The following is a 19008-nucleotide window of genomic DNA, read 5'->3' on the forward strand; positions in this document are numbered from 1 at the left end:
CCAGTTTGATGGCTTTCCCAGGGATCATCGGCGAGTCAGCTGGTCGGTTAGAACCTCGACCCCGAGTTCAGTAACACCGTCAGATGCACTTGGAAATGCCCACAGCAACCCATGAAGAAGGTCTAGGGAAAACTCACAAAGACGGCATGTTCCAGCTGACCTTCCTGTGCCACGATCAGATCGCCAGACACAGAGAGTCAGAAATGGCGGAGTAGGGCGACCACAGGCTAATTTGGTCCGACCTGACGGGACAAGAATTGCCTCGCTAATTAGACATCCCCTGTCGCCCATAAGGCATCCAACACCACCTCGTTCCGCTCGAAACGTTCCTACCTATGGGGACAGCAGGAGGAATCCTCCTCTCGTTGCCCCTACATATGCCCCATGAGCACGCGGAAATGTCCCAGGTCCTCATCCTCAACCGCAAGCTCTAAGTTTCTCTAATGGAAGTTATTGGACGGAGGGCCTTCGAAGTGGTAGGACCGGTGCAAATTTGAGAAATTAGCTGAGTTCGCCTCAGAGCCCTCAAGTTGATCCGCAGACTGATCTACGAGATCGCCTGAATGCACAAAGGAGAAATCCAGCTCGCGATGGAGTCAGTGGCACTCACCATGAGGGAAGTCCTTCCGATCTATATGACTTATGCCGATCTCACGGATACTAGAGAACACATTTTCTTGGCGAATTCTGCCCGCCTCCCGTGGAAAAAGCCGGAGCCCTTAAAAAATCAAAGGGCAAAGAAAGACCCTTCAAAATTTTGTCGATTCCATAATGACACTGGTCACAACACCGATGATTGCAGACACTTGAAGGATGAGATTGAAACACTCATTAGGGCCGGACCTTTGGCTCAGTATTGTAACGACCCAAATTAGATAATAAGGCTTAAGGGCCTTGATTAGCGTGCCAGGAGGGCATGATGGGATTTATGTGTGATTTGATGAGTTAAATGCATGGTTATGATTTAAAGCATGTTATATGACTATTTGTTTATCTGAGATGCATGACTATGTATATTAGTATGCATGTAGGCACGGATCGTGTTAGAAGGGCATAATTGTAATTTTGGCCATGTTGGGCATAACTGCATTGATATGTGATGATTGTTGAGACCACAGTGGTATGTGGGTGTATCAGTGATTCGTGACTCGAGGCGATCCCAATGAGCAGGCTAGCGGAAAGTCATGACGGGAATTTATACCCAGCTCGGGGCGAGCCTGGGGGTATGAACAGGAATTCAGAGAATAGATTGAGATTTATTTTGATGATGGGGAATATTTATTTGGTGGTTTATCAGGTGTTGGAAATCAACGGGAAAATATTAGAGACAGTTGAGGATTAGCGGGAATTGGGTAAAATGGCCCTATTGGGACAAAAGGATTTAGAGTTAATAGGAAGGGCATTTTGGTCATTTGGCTTTTAGAGACTTATTTATGAGGCTTTACACTTAGGGGGGATTTATAGAGAGTGTTGGCTGTGGAGTGAAAGAAAAAGAAAAGAAAGAAAGAGGGAAAACAGAGGGGTTTTCACAAGGGACGGTTTGTGCATTTTTGCACCATTCCGCTCCATTTTTCTTGGAGCAAAGCTTAGTGGAGAGCAATGGTAGGCTGAGCAACAAGGATCTTGGGTTAGACTTGAAGATTTGGCAAGAACACATCAACTTTTGAGGTAAGTTTTAGAGATTTTCGGTTTTAAGGGTTTTGATGGTTTGAGCTATGTTTTGAGCTGAGTTGATGGGAATTTTAGGGAAGGGTGGCAGCTTTGAACTGTTTCATTTCAAAATCCACTGACAAGTGTCTGCCATTCTACAACCTGCTCAGAGGAAACAAAAAATTTGAGTGGACTAAGGAGTGCGAACAGGTGTTCCTCGACCTAATAATGCACTTGTCCGAGCCCCCAGTGTTATCAAAGCCTATGTCTAGAGAACCTCTATTCCTTTATCTGGTCGTGACAGAGAATTCAGTCATTGTCGTGATAGTTCGAGAAGAAGACCGTGCTCTAAAACCAATATATTATATAAGTAAGAGACTTCTCAAAGCTGAGTCACAATACCCATTGATAGAAAAACTGACATTCTGTCTGATATTGGCTTCCAGGAAGCTTCGTCCATATTTCCAGTCCCATTCAATCAACGTCATGACCGACCAACCTTTAAGGCAGGTTTTGCAAAAACCTGAAATGTTGGGATGACTGTTAAAATGGGCTATCGAACTTAGCCATTTTGAGATATTGTACATACCATAAACCTCAATCAAAAGTCAGGCCCTTGCTGATTTTATGGCTGAATGCACTGGATTTCAAGAGGAGCTCTTGAAGGAGCCGGTGCAGGAGTTATAGAAAATTTTAATGGATGGATCATCAAATGAGAACGGATCGAGAGCTAGGATCATCTTAATGTCACCAGAAGGGCATCGATTTCATACAGCTCTGAGATTCAGATTCGAGGCATCTAACAATGAAGCTGATTATGAGGCCTTGCTAGCAGAGCTGAGAGTGGCAAGGGAGCTCAAGGAAAAGGCTATCCAATGCTATAGTGATTCTCAGCTCGTGGTCAATCAGGTATTGGGAGAATATCAAGCTTGGGGTACCAAAATGGCAGTCTACCTAGCTAAGGTGAAGGGAGAACTGTCTGAATTTGAGTACAATTCTATGGAATAGATACCCCGCGAGCAGAATTCTAATGTTGACGCTTTGGCACGACCTGCCACCACAAAAGAAGCTGAGACATTGAATGTAGTGCTAGTGGAATTCTTGAAGAGTCCGAGTGTGACAGAAAAAATGATGGAGGTTGAAATGATCGACACAAGACCGACTTGGATGACTCCCATAATGGAATACCTCACAACAGGAAAACTACTCGACGACAGAAAAGACGCAAGAAAAATACTTTATCAAGCTCCGCGGTCTGTAATAGTGGATGGAACCTTGTATCGATGTGGTCATTCGTTGCCTCTCCTATGATGCGTTCTGCTCAAGGAAGCCAAAACCATTTTATGAGAAATACACAAAGGCTTTTGTGGAGATCATGCTGGGGGGCAAAACCTAGCACTGAAGATATTGCAGCAGGGCTATTTTTGGCCCACTTTAATGAAAGACTATATCTCGTATGTTCAGGAGTGCGACAAATGCCAGCATTTTGCTATGATTGTCCAAGCTACTCTGGTTGAGCTAATAATGATTTCATCCCCATGGCCATTTGCAGTATGGGGAATCGACCTAATAGGCTCCCTGCCTATGGAAAAGGGGGGAGTTCGTTATGCGGTGGTGGCGATTGACTATTTCACAAAGTGGGTAGAAGCCGAGCCTCTGGCAACCATCACTTCAAAAAGAGTCTTGGAATTTGTGGTGAAGAGTATTATATGTCGGTTTGGGCTTCCTAAAAAGATCGTGTCATACAATGGGATATAGTTCGGCAGAAATCTCTTCACTGACTTCTGTGAAAAATATGGTATCACTAAGAGCTTCTCCTCAGTAACATATCAGTAGGCCAACGGGCAGCTCAAGGCTGTAAACAAAACCCTTAAGGAAAGCCTGAAGAAGAGGTTAGATGAAGCCAAAGGATTATGGCCCGAGCAGCTCCTGCAAGTACTTTGGGCTTATCGAACTTCTCACAGGACCTCCACGGGGCATACTACTTTTTTCCTAACTTTCAGAAGCGAGGCCATGCTTCCAATCAAAGCAATGGTAACTACTCATAGGCAAAGGACACTTGATCAGGAACAAAATAACGGATTACTTAACGCATCCCTCATTCAGATCGAAGAAAAATGAGAGGAATCGCAACTACAGCTCGCCCATTATCAACAAAATATCACTCATGGGCGAGCTGGATATAATTAAACTTAGTTCATGTTAGGTTTATTGATAACACGATACAAAAAAGCAAGCAAAACTTGGATATAACCAAGTTCGATAAAATCTACCTTGATCTAAAAGTCAATTCCTAAAATCTTGAGTATACAAGAGTTTAAGGATTCAATAAAATAAGAAGATAATAAAGGAAAGACAGGTGGATCAAAAGATAGATATATATTGAAATAAAACAAATAAATTACTTGAGGAGAAAAAACCTCGAACTGAGCTCGAAGGCAATTGTTTAATATAAAAAATTGTTAAATAATTACAAAGGAAACAAAAAAGAAGAGAGATTAGTGGGCTCCATCAGCTCGCCCCACAGAGGTGACCTCCTCGCCGTCTCCCTCCACCACCCCAGAAGCCTCACCAGTTTCCGAGGGTTCTTGCAGGAACCGAGCCTTGAATTTTGCAAGGTACGGATCCCACAACCCGGGCTCCATAAATGAGAAGTTTCCATCTTGGTTGAAGGCCCAGCAATGGTATAACATCTCCTCCATGGCTGATGAAGACGCCACCTTTTCTTCCTTGGCCTTAGCTTCGGCCTCGAGTAGTTTGGCCTTGAGTTCACCAATCTTGATCTGAAGATGTTCAGCAAGATGATTCACCTTGGTGGTCTGAGCTTAGGAGGCAGATAGCGTAGTCTTCACGGCCTGCTCGCTCTCCTAGGAGAAGGTGAGAGCAGCCTGGGCAGCCTGCTCATTCTTTTGAACATTTGTCAAGGCGGCTTTGGCGGCCTGCTCACTTTCCTTTGCGGCGTCCATCTCAGGCTAGAGTTCATCATTTCTGGCCCTAGCGCAAGCTATGCTGCGGTATTGGGCCAGGACAGACTACAAAATAATAGAACAAGTAAAAAATATGATATAAAAAAACAACAAAATCACCACCAAGTATGGGAAAAGAACTCACGGTGAGATTCATCCCCATGGAGGACTCAAGAACATTCTCGGGGCTACACTCCTCAGGTCCCTCGAGCTAGCTTTATAAGCGTGACCCACCATTTGAGTCGCGGTTTCATATATGATAACCCGGAAGGCCTCAAGGATCTTCTCTAGGTCCTGAGGGTCAACCGGTATTCGGACTGTGGGGGCCTCAGCTTGAATAACTTGGGGAGGAGGAGGCACGAATCGAGGTGGGGGAGGAGGAAGCGGCCCAACAATGACATTAGCCACCGGAGTTGGCTCCCGAGTCGGACCCGTGTCCTTATTCTTGGTAGGGGACTTTGAAGTGTTCCTCGTTGCAAGGGTGGTGTTCTTCGCCACCCTGAGCCTCTTCACAATGGGGCATGAACTAGATTTCTTAGCCTGGAAAGCAGTTCGTAGGTCATGAGCTCCATGTTGTTCCATTTCTTCGCCTAAAAAGAACAAAAGGAGTTAGTTCACAAAAAATAGCTTCAAAAAGCATTTATAAAGAAAGAAAGAAAACAAAATCCTACCCTCCAGACTGGGGGAGGAGTCTATTATCACCAGCTTGGGTGTTTGAATGGGATAGGCACGACCTCTGGCCTTAGAACTAATGGAAGAGAGGGGAATCTACAGTTAATACTTCTTGGATCCTAAGGGGTTTAGGTCCTTCCTCGGGGCTGGACTCATCTACGTACTATTTGAACCTAGGGGAAAATGCACCCTGGAGCAGAGAAGGCCAGGACCTACGATTTGTCCCACATTCTTCATAAATGGCGGATCTAAAATTTAGGGTGTTGTCAACTATGATTGTGCCACTAGGATAATTATTGTCATGGTGTACCACTAGGTGGTCTATGCACTAGAGCAGGGTTACATTTAGATCTTGGTTGGAAGGATGACAGTGGACGAGCTGATTTGGATTATAATGAACTAACCTAAAAAATCGGCAAAATCCCTATCTAATTCCCTAAAGGGGTATGGGTTACCTTGGCTGGAGGTGTCAGTTGCTGCCCCTGATGCAACTCGATCTGGATCGGGTTCCCGGACAGCCTTGGGAACCCGCCTTTTTTGCACAAAAGGCACCTTGGCCTCAGAGCAGAAAGCTTAGGGATGGTTGGGAGCGGAGCCTGAGTCCTCAGAGCTAACGTCTGCCCCTCTCTGATCAGCTCGCATGCCAACATGGTGGTATCATTCATGACCTGGCGATAGTCCTTTTCGCCAGGGGGAAGACTGGATAATTTTTTTTGTATTAACCCCCGAGGGTCACAGATTTTCCCATCTTTGCAAATATGGTTGCACAAGAAACAAAATCAATTAAAACATGTACAGAAAAGAAATGATTTAAAGGAACAAAATTCACGAGTTGAGTTCATAAGGGTAGAAGACTTAGAAGGATGATTGAAGTACCAGTGTTCGTATTTCTTGAAGCCATTCGACTAAAATTATAGATCTTTACAGTCGTTTGGATGATTGGGAAGCTTGATGACGGGGGCAGAGTTGGGAAACCACGTGAGGTAGTAGAATCCGTCACCTCACCCTCTCTGATAAAGGCTAGCTCTGAGGTAGAAAAAGTATAGTATGCCTGCCGGAGTGGGGACCTCCCACTCGTGCTTCAGAAATAAGTACTTCAACCTCGCGCCATAAGCCTATAAGAGTTCGGGGGGAGCTGGAATGGAGCCAACTTCATGTAGTTCAGAAAGTTTGCGAAGTACTGGTCCAAAGGGAGGAATGCCCCGGCCTTCATGTGTTTGTCACTTCAGGTCATGTAGTCATCTTGAAAAGGGGCACAACTCCACTCCCCCTTAAACGCAGGTCGGGCAAGAAGAGTGCCAGATCCTACTTCTATATTGTGACTCAATAGGATTTTGTTGACTTTCCCTTGAGTCATGATTTTCGAGACTATACACTCAGCCTTGAAATATGCGTTGGGATCGATCACGAGCTCTTTCTCCACCACCGGATCAAAGTGTGGGATGGGAGATTCGGAGGCGACCTGCTTCCCTTTGTTCTTCTGTTGAAAGGAAGAGCTAGAGGCGTTCTTCTTTAGAGCATTCTTCTTTGGAGGAGCCATTAGACTGCCTGATGACAAAGCGACCTAGTTAGTAGGCGACCTAAGGTGATCTATAACTATGACGCGATAGTACGAAGAACAAAACAGGTTATTTTGGTTATACAGGCTAAAGTTAGCCTCAGGCCCATTGCGTGATGCCACATCATTTCCTAGGCTACGCGCCTCGGTTTCTTAACAGTCCCCTGATATTAAGGGATCCGTGTGTCAGAAACGTCAGGCCATTACTTTCCTCTAAAAAGCAGTTTTGTGCAAAACCGCTTAAGGAATCGTAACCCTAAAGCTATCTGGTTTTAAACCTATAAAAAACCTTTCGGTTTCCTTACCTTGAATGGGTACTCTTTAAACCCATTCGCCATTAGGGTTACCCAGATTTACCTAGAAATTTCCCTATTTACCCAGAAATTTCCCCAGTTTTATGGACGTCTTATTTCTAAAACATGTTTGGAGACATCCATTGAACCTAAACCGAAACCTAATCCCTATGAACATTTAGAAATAGCCTAATAGTAACTACAATGAGTGTTGTGGATGAACACAACTAAGAATTGAAATTCCAGTGGATAAAAAAAAAGGGAGAAAACATTTCAAACCAAGGGATGAGATACTTACAGGATTTGTGTTCGTTGATTGGAGGATGTAGATTCAGATCACGGGAAGCTCCTAGAAAGCTTCTGAATGTCTGGGTACGATGAACAGTATTGGGGATTATGGGAAAGAAAGGAAGCCTGGGAGTTCAGAAAAGGGAAATTTTTAAATGCAAGGGTGGTGAGGTTTGAAATTTGGCCATTCTATTTATAAGTAAATTATGGAAATTGATATGGGCCATCCAACCGGGTTAGTTAAAAATCTAAGGGCCAAGATTAAATAGACCAAATAGAGGCAAAAAGTTGACAAGACAATTATTACAGTCCTTGAAGCCCGAATAGACGCCAATCGCGATAGACCACGTGTCCAGTACTCGAGTAATGGGCAGGCATGGTTTTATGTAGCATAAGTCTAAAAGTCCCTACTGTGTAGGTTAGAAAGTAACAACATCATACACGAGCAAGAGCTTGGGGGGAAAATGTTGTACCCTAATTTTATCACGAGTTCATTCGCTCAGCTCGGGTACAGCTGGCAGATAAATACACGGAGAAATGACTAAGGGAAATAATATCTGCTTATTATCCATGTGGATAACTCGAGATTCATACTAATCATATGGGGTGATCAGGCGGCCTAAGTGTATCCCAAACTAAGGATGCAATAGCTGTGAAGCACGAGCTTGGAGGAGATATCTAGCTCGTGGTAATTCTAGTATATTACATACTCAGAGATCCCCAGAGATTCGAGATCCTCTTTTATCCGTTTATTAATGACCATGCTATCATATTTATTATCTGAGATGGAAGGAACCTGTTTATTTTATTATCAAATCATATCCCAATATAAATGGGAATTATTTGTATTAAATGTAGATATTATGTAAATGTGTGATTGACTCATGCGGTTACCCAAACCTATCCATGGAATTCCCCTATAAATACTGGGAATAAACTTTGCCAAAATAGAGAGAGAAACAACAATAATATTGACTCATGGACTAGGTGGATTTTAACCATTGAACTACGTCAAAGTTCTGTGTTCTTGAGTGAATTCATATTATTTTTCATTATGGTTTACTATTAAGCATTAATCTGCCTTATTATTTCTTAATACTTTGTTGGCGAAAAACCACGTCAATAGATGCTTTATGGTTTTAGACTCTCTCTACAACAAAAGTCATTTTCTAAGTCTCTATTGTTAGGATTAATGCTCTAAAAGCATGTAAAGGCATTTTATTGGTTTTAAATAAAAGTACAGTTTTATTATATTTGAATGTTATAATTATTGTTTGAATTAATTATGTAATAATATCAAGAAAATTCCTTATTCATTCATGAGAATATGATTTTGTATTAGTACGAGAGAATTAAGATCATATATAATGAATAAAATAGTGAGTAACATATTGTTGTACCCTAATTTTAGCAGGAGTCCTTCACTCAGCTCGGGTACAGCTGACAAATAAATATACGGAGAAATAACCAAGGAAATGATTTGTTTATTGTCCACGTAAGCAACTTCGGTGTTAGGCGTCCTGGGTTTAACCTGAGCTACAGATATGAAGGTTGTGAAGCACGAGCTTATGATATTCAAACGGTTGCCGAAGTACGAGCTCGGAGAGATATCTAGCTCGGAATAATTCAAATATACTGCGTACCTGCAGATCCCCAAAGACTCAGGTATTTTTATATGCTTATTTATGACCAGCCTGTCATATTTAATGTCCTAGATATTAGGAGACCATTTATTTTATAATCAAATCATATCCCAATATAAATGAGAATTGTTTGTATTAAATGTAATAAATATGTAAATCTGTGATTGACTCACGCAGTTACACTAACCTGTCCATGGAATTTCTCTATAAATATTGAGAATATTGGCAAGGGAAAAAGGACATGTATTCTGTAATACTAAAACTCTGCCAAAATAGAGAGATAAATAGCAATAATATTGACTCGTGGACTAGGTGGATTTTAACCACTAAACCACGTAAAAAGATTTGTGTTCTTGTGAATTCATTTCATATTTCGGTTTATTCTTAAGCACTAATTCAACCTTATTATTTATTCAATACACTGTTGGCGAAAAACCGCATCAACAGTTTGGTGCTTTCATTGAGAGGACGGAATTAGTGCTTTCATCATAATCCCAGTCAAATCTCATCATGGTGGTCACTCTCTCAATGCACGACAATGAGATAGAACAACCTGGTGGGCAGGAGGCCCATCATACCGCTGTTTCAAATGAGCATGGCCCTGAAGTTCAGCAATGTCCAGGAAAGCAACCAGCAGGTCACAGTGATACTAGGAGTTCAGCGTCATTGCCACCGAATCTAAACCCAGACTACTTCACTGCGGTTGAGTTGGAAAATATATAGTTAAGAAGCCATCTTGCTAAGGCAAACAGGCAAATCGAGGAGGTATTGGCTTGGTTACCCCCTCTTGCAACCGACGTTAATGTCAGAAAGAGGCAAAGTGGGTCTCATAAGTCCCAAAGGAATAACCGATCAAAACCAAGTCGGTCAGTCAGAACTACCACCCCGAGTTCTATGCCAACAATGCGAGATCATCAAAATGCTCAACCTAGTGGCCCTCATAGGGGTCATCAACACGTCAGTCGATCGGTTAGAACTGCAACCCCAAGTTTGATGCCTCCTTCGCATGCGCTTGGGAATACCCATGGCAACCCACGAGGAGGGGCTGGGATAGGCTCAAAGAGATAGAATGTTCTAGCTAACCCTCCTGCGTCATGATCAGATCGTTAGGCGCGGAGAGTTATAAATAATTAGGCAGAATAGAGGCGGGCTAATGTAGTTCGCCCTGATGGGACAAGGATTGCTTTGTTAGTAAGGCATCCCCCATCACCTATTAGACATACAACACCACCTCGACCTACACGGACATTCCTGCTTATAGAGATAGTAGGAGAAATCCTCCTCCGTTTGCCCATACCTATGTCCCGCGGACACACGTTGAAAATCCAGATCCTCGCCCTCAACCGCGAGCTGTAAGCTTCGCAAATGGAAGTTATTGGACTGAGATTTGTCGAAGTGGTAGGCCCGAGGGAAATCTAAGAAATCATCTAAGTTTGACACAAAGCCCTAAATACGATCCATAACCTAATCTGCTTGATCGCCTGAATTTGCAGAGACGGAATTTAGCTCAAGATGAGGGTGTTAGTTATACTCGTCAAGAGGGAGGTCCTTCCATAGTATGTGATAATGGGAATGCCCCACTAAAGCAAGCTCGAGCTTGGAGGGACAACAACCCATCAAACACGTACGATAGGATGGGAGCTGTTGAACTGCCCCAAAATAACCTAGGGACTAATGACCAAACCCTCGAGAGGTTAGCTCAAATGGAGGAGCAAATGAAGAAGCTTCTATCTAAAAAAGACAAAGATGATTGTGACTCAGAGGATGAGCTTGAGCTTTCCGCTCCAAATATTGCAGCGGCCACATATCCAGTGGGCTTCAGAATGCCACACTTGTCAAAGTTTGACGGAGATGGGGATTTGTCTGATCATCTTGGGATGTTTAACACCATGATGATGGCCCATAATGCCGGACTCGATCTAAGGTGCATTTTATTCCCCTCAACTCTGATTGGGCTAGCTCGGTAGTGGTTTAAACAATACAAGAGGCATTCAATTAGCTCGTGGAAGAAGTTTTCTACTGATTTCAAGAGAGCATTCAAGGCTTCCCAGATAGCTCGGATTAAGGCTGATTCATTGGCTAATGTAAAGCAACAACCTGGTGAACCGTATAAGGCATATCTAAGTAGGTTTGCCAATGTCGCGGCTCAAGCTAGAGATGCCGACGATAGCTCCAAGCTCATGGAAATGAGGACATGAATCCTTAATGAAGGCAATTTGTGGCAAGAATTACAGAGAAAAGGAGTTAATAGTGTGGATGAGTTCTTGTTGCGAGCTCAAAGATGGGTTAACCTAGAAGAAGCGCGAGCTTCTATCACAGGAACTAACCAAAATCCTGTCCAGCCCGTTGGAGCGGCAACGGATGTTGTAGGTACGACTCAAACTGTTACCTAGAATAACCAAGGGGAAAATAATAAGAGAAAGGGAAATGGTGAAGGCGACCAGAGCAGAACAAAGAAAAATAAGTCTGGGGAAAGTTCAAGCCTGTTTACGCAACCTATACTGACCTCATAGATACAAGGGAGCACATCTTCCTAGCCAATTCTACTTGCCTTCCATGGAAGAAGCCAGAACCATTGAAAAACCAAAGAGCGAAGAGAGATCCTTCGAAGTTCTGCTGATTTCACAATGATATCGGTCACAACACTGATGACTGTAGACAGCAGAAGGATGAGATCGAGACCCTTATCATGGCAGGGCCTTTGGCCCAATACACCCGAAATTGAGTGGTCCCAAGTTAGCCCATCATACAAAACCCTCCGTCAGCTCCTGAAGCTCCAATGAATCAAGCCGGAGTTCAGGCAAATCAGGACGACCCTCCTCCGATAATAGGGGGAGATATAGCTACCATTTTGGGAGGATCCCATCTGGCAGGCACGAGCAGAGGTGCCCAGAAGAGATACATTAACGAACTAAAATCCCATAACAGAGTGGAGTTCATCCTAGAACAGCGGTTATCAAAGCAACATCGATTGAAAATATAACCAATCATATTTACAGAAGAGGATGCTAGTCGCGTACAATTCCCACATAATGATCTGTTGGTCATAACCGTTCAGCTCGCCAATCGAAGAGTACGGATGACACTAGTAGATAACGACAGTTCTGTGAATCTGCTTTCAGATCTACCTTGGAAAAGATGGGGTTTTCTATAATAGAACTTAAGGCGACCTCACTGCGGGGATATGCACCGTCAGAAGTGATCAACCCTAATTTCAGCACGAGTCCTTCACTCAGCTCGGGTACAGCTAGCAAATAAATACACGGAGAAATAACCAAGGAAATGATATGTTTATTATCCACGTAAGCAACTTCGGTGTTAGGCGTCCTAGGTTTAACATAAGCTACATATATGAAGGTTGTGAAGCATGAGCTCATGATATTCAAACGGTTGCCGAAGTACGAGCTCAGAGAGATATCCAGCTCGGAATAATTCAAATATACTACGTACCCACGGATCCCCAAAGACTCGGGTATTTTTATACGCTTATTTATGACCAGCCTGTCATATTTAATGTCCTAGATATTAGGAGAACATTTATTTTATGATCAAATCATATCCCAATATAAATGAGAATTGTTTGTATTAAATGTAATAAATATGTAAATCTGTGATTGACTCACACGGTTACCCTAACCTGTCCATGGAATTTCTCTATAAATACTGAGAATATTGGGCAGAGAAAATGGACATGTATTCTGTCATAATAAACTCAGCCAAAATAGAGAGAGAAACATCATTAATATAGACTCGTGGACTGGGTGGATTTTAACCACTGAACCACGTAAAATGATTTGTGTTCTTGTGAATTCATTTCATATTTCGATTTACTTTTAAGCACTAATTCAACCTTATTATTTCTTCAATACACTTTGGCGAAAAACCACGCCAACACATATTTAAGTAATGAATCTTTAATAATGAATGGTTACTAGTGTGGTTTGCTAAGCATATGAGATGCAAGTAATCTAGATTTAGATTACTGATGTGGATAGACATCTTAGTAAAAGTGCTATACATAATAGAGATTATACATGACAGGATCAATGACAATAAATTATCTTTATAAACTTGCTGTTTGGCGTAAAGATTTAATTCTTGTCATAATAGATGATCATTTGCATATTAGTCTAAATCCTGAGTATTCATGAACTCATGTTTATGTTTATTAGATCTTTTGATTCACTTGTTAAGATCTCTTAGGATAATGAGGCTAATGACTTTTTTTTTGGAGATTCAATATCATGGATGGCTGGGAACATGAGTTACAATAATGGAATCCATGCTCTCCTATCGGATCGAATATTGGTTCCCTTAAGGGTTAATTCTGGAATTGAATAGTTATTGAGCTCAAATCTATAATTAGATTATGGATTAATTATTCGCTAGTGAATTAATGGTACTTAAGGAACAAGAAGTAATTAGAAGGGTAAAATGGTAATTTTGACCCGCTCTAATTAACGAACTAATAATGGAGGACAAAACAAAATATATTGATTATATCAATGAACAACTAGAGAAAACTCTGTAAATATAATTCTATAAATACTTAGAGTACAATTCCATATTTATAAGTGGAGTAATCATGGAATTAATAAATAAGATTATTATATTAAAGATTTTAATTAATAATCTAGTTTATTGGAGTTTCGTAATTGTAGGTCCATGGTCCCCAAATCACCTCTATCCTACACTGTCAAGGGTAAGGATGTCAAAAGAAAGATTTGTTAAGAGAAATGACTAAATTGCAAAGGAATCAAATTTTCAGGGCAAGGAAATAATTATTTGGTAATTATGGGTAATTGATTAATTGTGAATTAATTATTTATTTGACTATATAGTTTTTATTTTAAAAAACTATAGGATAAAATTAATATTAATCTTGTTTGGATTAATATAAAGAGAGAAAATAATAAATATCTTATTTATAATATGATATTTATTTATTTAATTTAAAACTATTATTTTAAGATAAATCTAATTTTTAATTAACTGATATTTATGTTGGAATGAATATCTTGTCTTAAAAGTTGATTAAATAAACAAATGAGAAAATTAGGGCAACCTTAATAGGGCTGGGTGACACACTATACAGTACAGCGTGTGGCGCCTAGCATCAAGGATTTTCTCCCTAGGATTTGAATTTTTAATTTCAAATAAATTTGTTTAATTAAATGAAAATATCTAAGTAGTTTTAATTTGAATTTTATTTTAATTAAATAAATATTATTTGATTAGATTAAATATCTTTATAAATCTGATATACGTGATATTCAGAAGGATGATGGATAATGAGACTCTCTCTCTAAAGCGATAGTTTTCTCTAAACCTGAAAACTATTCTAAACCTTCTCTCTGTCAAAAATCTCTAGATCTCATGTGTTGAGTACATCTGGGGAGTCACATAAATCAACCTTTTGAATCTTATGTGCCCACACACGTCCTTGTGTGTTTGAGGATTGGTCTGAAAGATCAGGGTGTGACATCTCAAAATACTGGATAGGAAGATCATTGATTTATACAAAAAGACTCAATGGCACTTGATAGGCTACAAGAGGTAATCCCTGATCTATTTGTATGTGATTTAATATTTATATATGTATATGAACCTGGCTGGTATTAATATTTGTTAAAATGAGTCCATATATTCCGTTGCGTACCTTTAATTTGACTGTTTATTACTAACAATTGGTACCAGAGCAGTCTATAAATACTGTGTGGGTTTCTTGCATTTGTTATATGTATGTTAATATGTATATTGAATGGATAGATATATTTTTTGAATGATGGATTGTTAATTATATGGTGCTATTGGGTTAGGATTTTATTGTTTTTTCTAGATCTTGTGTAAGCAATAAAGGGCATAGGTTTTTTTGTAAATTTATTTTAAAAAATCTGTAGACAAAGATGAGGAGGAACCCGAGTCACGCACCTAAGAGGCACACGGGCCAAGCCCTTGCTCACCCTCACGCACGCCTAGGCCCGAGCCTCCACCTGCTGCTGCGCGCCAGACGCACCCCAGCCTCGCTGCTCCTAGTGTGCAGCCCTGTGGCTCCTTGCGTGCAACCCCATGGCTCCCAATGTGCAACCAACACCCATGCGCGCACGCACCTGCCTTCCTCCGCGTGTGCCAGGCCCGCGCTAGGCCCCTGGCTGAGCCCTTGCAAGCCAGCCTGCAACCCACCCGAGCCCTTGGGTCCTTGCGTCGCCGGCCCTAGGGCACCATTTTGGTGCCCAAAACCCTAATTCCTAAGTTGTTATAAAATATCTTTTATTTGATTAATTTTTAAATTATTTGAATTTAAAAGTTTAATTATCTTATTTTATTTAATTAGAAAATAAAATATCTTTTAGTTGGTTAAGATATTTTAATGTCTTAAGATTAAATAATTATTTGAATTTGATTTTTTAATTATTTAACTTCAACTAAATTAAAAAGATGACAAAAATGATTATTTAATTAAAAATTAGTTTTAATTAAATTAATTAATTCGAAAATTTGTTTCTAATTAATAAGTTCGGCAAAACAAAGTTCCTAAAGATTAACAAGAAAGCCTAAATGAGAGGAGGAACATTCTTGGAGAGTCTTGAAAGCTACATAGGCTTAGAATGCAATTTGATTTCTAATTTTCTCAAAGGGTTGTAAATCTTAAAAAATAACCATTAGTACTCGGTTCATCATTAATTGTTTATTTGTTGTATTTATTTAAATAAATGTTCATTGATGTTTGATTGCTAACATGATCATTTATTAGTCAATTACATGTCATTCATGAAACCTCACATAGTTTATCAGTAATCATGCATCTTTTAGAAACATGATTATCTAGGATTGTCCTATTTGTTTATATGAATTGTTTTTGGTGAAGTCAATTGCATGTAAACTACTAAGTATTAAATTAGTTAAAACTTGGTAACTCACACCATAATAAAGACAATAGTTTTTTATAGGCCTTTAAGAAAACCAACTTTATGTAAAAAGCGTTTTAGTAAAGTTAGATGAATGTAATGGGTAATTATTTAGATCACATTAATTATAGAAACATGCTCTTTTATAATTATGCTTTTTGTAATTAATTACAGTCATAGGGTTATTAATAAACTAGTAATTGATTTGAAATTAATTGATTAGTTTAATAAAACACATTAAATCTAAAATAGTAAGTGGGAGAAGGTGAACATCTCAATGTGACATATGGTCTACATTATTAGTACAACACCATGAGTTATGAATAGGGCCTTGAGGCGGCTTTGTTTTCATCCCCCTAAGGAAGGTTTCTAGACATGTCAATACCAAGGTTGGTTTCTTGCGAAGATAGGAGGAAGTGATGTATTTTAGGCTTGACCGACCCTAAGGCGGCACTCTCTAAGTTAAGTCATGAAATCTGAAATAATGGGTTACACTTAAAAAGATGTAATTAAGCTTTTGCAGTGGATAATTGCATCTTGACCAAACCAGCAGTACTTTTTATTTAATAGAGAAAATGAAGAGTTATTTTAAGTTTTAAATTATAAATATAAGATTGTCTTATAAGCTATCTGAATTTAACTTGACCGACTCTAAGGCGACACTTTATTTGTTGGGTAGTTTTATCGTGGAAAAGAAAATGTTAATTTATGTGTTTTAATTGTTGCATCCATGCATCATGTTTACTTTCTAAAACATTGATATTTTTTCAAATTATAATATTATTGTTTTTTATTTATTTCAGTAACGTCGAACGGTGGCAATCCAATAACCGCTTTACTATCACTTGAAAAATTTAATGGAGATAATTTTATAAGATGGAAATCAAATCTAAATCTTATGTTAGTTTGTGAGAACCACAAATTTGTTCTGATTGAGGAATGTCCTGAAGAGCTTGCTGCCACTGCCCCGAAGAATGTTCGGGACAAGTATGATGCCTAGATTCAATCCAATAATAAGGAAAAATGTTACATGCTTGTGAGCATGAATGATGTTCTGAGAACAAAGCATGAAACCATGGAAACTGCATTTGAGATAATGGATTCTCAGCAGGCCATGTTTGGGCAGCAATCTGATCAAAGTAGACATGAGGCTATTAGAACCTATATGACTACTAAGATGAAGAAAGGTGTTTCTTTACGTGAACATGTTTTACACATGATTAATGTGATGCATGAAGCAAAAATACATGGGGCCATAATTGATGAGCGTACACAAGTAAGCACAAGTAAGCATCATACTGGAATTGCTCACTCCTGCCTTTTCTGCGTTCACCACCAACTATATTATGAATAAGTTGGAATTCAACATGACCCGACTGTTGAATGAACTGTAGACATTTAAGTCTCTTAACAAATCCATTACAAAAAGAGACTGAAGCAAATGTGGTAGAGGAGAAATCTTTAAACTCTGAGGAGAAATCTAAGAAGAGAAAGAAGAACAATAATAAGGACAAAGGAAATGAAAAATTGTTCAATAAAGGCAAGAAGGCACCAAAAACCAAGGAGAACAAAATTGACAACAACCCCAAGAAGAAAGAACCAAAAGGAAAATGTTTCCACTGTGGAGTTGAAGGTCACACTACTACAATTTGGACATCAGCCATCGGCCATGAGAGGTCGGTTCTGCTTCAACCGACTTAACACACATTCATAAGTCGGTTTTTACAGAACCGACTTATCGTGTATGTCAAAGGTAAGCATGGGACGTAAATTGCGCACGAACCGACCTACCATGTCCACATGGTAGGTCGGTTCTGAGTGAACTGACCTCCCATGCTTGTAGAAGACATAATAGGTCAGTTTATGCAAAACCGACTTACCATGTGGACATGGTAGGTCGGTTCGCGCGCAACTGACGTCCCAGGCTTACCTTTGACATACATGATAAGTCGGTTCTATGTGGACCGACCTACCTTGATAGCATGGTAGGTCGCTACTATGTGAACCAACTTATCATGTCACATTATAAGAATTTTAAAATATATTAATTTATTTAAACTATAAATATATATGTGTAAGCTATTAGTGTATGAAATAAATGTAAGAAATTTATATTTATTAATATTACATTATAATGTTTTGAAGTATAATTTTACATTATTTTAATTTTAAATATATTAATTTATTTAAATAATACATATATATATATAATTATTTCAGTATGAAATAAGTATAAAACAATATACTTATTAATATTACATATATTATAATTTTTTAAATATAAATAAATTAATAAATTATTTGTAATTAAAATGAATTAATTTAATTTTTTATAAACAAGAAAATATTTTAATTTAATAGTATTTATAATTTAAAATAAAAAAACTTTATAAAATAATTTAGAGTATATCTCTTTAATAATTTTTTCGGTCGGTTGTGTGGGAAATGACTTCTCATGTGACATGGTAGGTCGGTTATGTGGGAACAGACCTACCATGTCATTATAAAAATATATTATTAAAGATACTCTAATTTGTTTTTGGATTATTGGAATTTTAAAATATTAATTTATTTAAACAATACATATATATAATTTATTTGGGTGTGGAATAAGTATTAAAAATATATATAGTTATTAATATTATATATTATAAATTTTGAAATATAAATAAATAAATTATTAATAATTAAAAAAAATTAATTTAATTTTTATAAATAAGAGAATAATTTGATTTAATGGTATTTGTGATTTAAAATAAAAAAACTTATTAAAAAATTGTAGAGTATCTCTTTAATAATTTTTTAAATAACATGGTAGGTCGGTTGTGTGGGAAATGACTTCTCATGTGACATGGTAGGTCGGTTATGTGGGAACAGACCTACCATGTCATTATAAAAATATATTATTAAAAATACTCTAATTTGTTTTTGGATTATTGGAATTTTAAAATATATTAATTTATTTAAACAATACATATATATAATTTATTTGGGTGTGGAATAAGTATTAAAAATACATATAGTTATTAA

The sequence above is a fragment of the Humulus lupulus genome, chromosome 9 (assembly GCF_963169125.1).
Source record: "Humulus lupulus chromosome 9, drHumLupu1.1, whole genome shotgun sequence".
NCBI classification, from domain to species: Eukaryota; Viridiplantae; Streptophyta; class Magnoliopsida; order Rosales; family Cannabaceae; genus Humulus; species Humulus lupulus.